Consider the following 3698-nt stretch of genomic DNA (forward strand, 5'->3'; position numbering starts at 1 on the left):
TAGTGCTAAGACCTTGTGCTAAATTAAAAAAAAAAAATTCCAGACTTTAGCTATATTGCAGTAACTCTAAAAATTAGGCCCTAATATTTATAGTTTTTAGCTAATAAGACCCTAATTTATTAAGGTAAAACAAAGGACCCTGTGCAAATGTGCCTTGAGCACATGTGCTAAGCCGGCATTGGGGTATAATTAACAAATTATTGTGTATACACTTTCTATTGAAGAGCAATGTACAATTATAAGACTGCTTATACGGACTCAAATAAGAAATTGGTAGGGAAAAGAACATTAGTGCAACTTCGTATGAAAAATGAACATGAGTCAATGAAACGAACACGTCTTATGAATAGTAGAGTGCTCGGCGGCAATGACTATATATGTTAATATGAGTCGTTTTTTTGGGCAACATGTTAAATATGATACGTTTATGTGGAAGATCTTGGACCATATTCACAAGTGGGCATGTATTCATCTGTGGTAGGCCTGGCCATATATAATTGTTTGTTGGTTTAATTGTTGAATAATAGCCATATATGGATCGGTTAATTCCTGTACCATCCAGAATTCCAACGACTTTCATGAGCTTTTCGTCCAATGTACTACTAATACTTTAGTTTGGTGCTAATCGTGCGTCTTGCTATATTTATCCGATTTTTTTTTCTTCCATTGGTTCTTTCCGTAGCAGCTCAGCTTACAGACTTGGAAACAAACAATAAAGGTGTGGAAGAAGGTATAAAAGACCATTAGGTGAATAGAATGTGTATATATAAGGGTTAACTATTGAAAAAATGTACCAAGAAATGAGATTGTTTTCGGCAATCTTAGTGTCAGAAGAGAAGGTAGGATGATCAAGCCTACTCCGAAATACCAAGAAATGGATTGGAAGATGTTCGCGGGAAAGGGAAGCTAGGGGTTGATGTTCCTAAATCAATATCATCCTTATTTTGGTAATGCTAAAGAGTTGTACAAAGTTCTCCTTAGGATTTAGAGCTCTTTCATTGCTTATTTCACATATCCAACTTTATCAAACTAAGTGATCTAACAAATCATATCTTGTATTTTGTTTTTGTTTTTTAAATTGAATGTTTTTTTTGAAAATAAAATAAAATATTGAGAAATGTCAGCAAATAAAAACAACATTAAAATACAATGAACATAAAATTAAATTAAATCATAATTAAATTAAATAATACTTTGGCTCATGCTTATGTTTGTGTTAATTAATTAATAAGAATATAATATGAACGCTGACACCTTCCACTTGCTCATACATATGAAAATACATAAAGTAGAAATAAATGTCCCTGTGATAGATTTTTTTTTTTTTTTTTTTTTTTTTTTTATAACTCTGGTATCTGGGCAGCAACATTCTCAACTATCCCCCGTAGGGGGTCCAGCGCCCCAACGGAAGAGATGTTAAATCCGCTGTGGCCGGGGCTCGAAGTCGTGATGGCGGGCACCTCAGCCGAGGTCCCTGTGATAGATTGTATATACATATGTATATGAGATGAACATTTATATATATGAGTATATATGTTCATATATACTACATTAATATATATATTAGAATGTAAACTGTAAACTATAACACAATATCTGCGAAATTCTAAATCATATATTATTTCCATAGTTTAATCGAATAGTTACATTTAAACTGTGATTTGACTATAGTTTACACCTTCCATTTTCATTTTTCTCGTCATATTAAAAAAACTCTGTAACTTTGAAAAAATAAAATCACTGTGTTGGGCTCATACGCATAGAAAAAAATAAATTTTGATATCAAAGATTATAAATAAATACATTTTCTACTTCAAAAAGATTTATGTTTGGAGTTTTTACCCATAATAAGAAAATATATTATATTTAAATTATAAATATATTATTTTATAATTAATTATTTCATACAGTTGTTACCCAATAAAATTCAATGATTACAATTAATTTTTTGAAATGTTTAGTTCACGATTATGTAATAAAAAATAGATTGAAAATCTAAAAGTATCTCTTTTGAAATATTTTTAAACTGTTTTTTTTTAATGCAGAGAATATTGAATGTAGAAAATGAAGGGCAAAAAGATGACATTACATTTATATATGAGCCAGTCACGTAGATATCACGAGTCTCTTTAGTAACAACGAGCAAAAGCTTTGCCATTTAAAGCACTGCTCTAAATTCTTTTTGTCCTCTTGTCTCTCACGAACAATCTATTAAATGTTCACCGATTTTCATTGAGCATATTTACTGTCGTGTTATATCTTAGGCAAATCTCAGCGTTATACTCATCTAATATTAGTTTTTGTTAGTTTTATTAATTAGATGAGTATAATGATGAGTATAAGGATTATACTCATCTAATATAAAAACAACTAGAGCTTGATCTGTGCGGATGCACGGATATTCGTTTTTGCTTAGCAAAAAAAAAATTATCTTATATAAATGGTAATATACATTTTTAAAATTCATATATATTAAATAATTATTTAATATATTTTTAAACACAATCATTTTATAATTTATAATGAATAATTTATTTTATTTTTTGATCCGTCAACTGTTACAACCATATTTTAAAAATATAACCCGTGTGTTTGTGCAAATGTATTTTTTATGGATCAAAAGTTTAATGTAAAATAAAATAGTTATCTATTTTTATATTTTATTTATACGATTAAATAATTCAATATATTATTTACAATTTTGTGGTTTGTATTATGTATTTTATAACACTTTTATGTTTTTTAAACATAGTTAATATACCAAAATAAAAATAACCATCCCGTAATAATTAAATTTTGTTACATTTTTTACATTGATTAAGTATAATTTATTGTTTAGCTAGATTATAGGAAATTCTTTTAAATAAGTAAACATAATTTGTTATACTTTATTTTAGGAAAATGCATTAATTAAACTATAAAAGACAAAAATATTAAAAGGTAGGTAAATTTATTACTTCAATGGCATATGATTGTAAATAATTTGAAAAATTAAAGGTTAATTTATATTTGTACTTTTATTTTAATAATATAGATTAATGTTTTAGTTTTCTCTTTCTTGTATTCAAAGAATTGATGTTCAACTTTTAATTAATGTTTTTCTTAAAACTAAAACATAAATTAAAATCTTCAAGAATGGTAGAACTTTATTGAGAATGAAATAAAACTAACAAAAACCAAGAAATAAAAGTATGTATTTAATTTGTATTAATAGGTGTGCAAATTCTTAAATATCAATCTTTTAAAAGTTCAGAGGAAATATATAATACTTGAAAAAAATTCCTCTTTTTTGAGAAACCCTTTTCCTCTTTTTATGGTGACTTTTTGTTAAATAATTTTCCGGAACAGATTATCATGGTATTAATATACGCATATACTTTAACAAAAGCTCACCATATGTATTAAAGTACTTTTTGTCATTATTTTGAACTATATTGATTGAAAAATATTATATATTTAATTTGGGTCCACGGGTAAGGGTCCGTTGATATAAATAAAACGTATAAAGAGGTAAGTTATTATATTCGACCAAAAAGAAAAAAATTAATAAATTGTTTCTTAATTTTTAACTAAAAAAATAAAGAACCGGTTCTTAAATAAGGACTTTAAGAACCGGTTATTAGCTTTTTTAGTTAAAAGTTAAGAAACAGTTTCTTAACTTCCGCTAAAAATCCTACTCTAAGAACCCCGGGTTAATC

This window comes from Brassica napus, chromosome C9 (genome assembly GCF_020379485.1).
Source record: "Brassica napus cultivar Da-Ae chromosome C9, Da-Ae, whole genome shotgun sequence".
NCBI lineage: Eukaryota > Viridiplantae > Streptophyta > Magnoliopsida > Brassicales > Brassicaceae > Brassica > Brassica napus.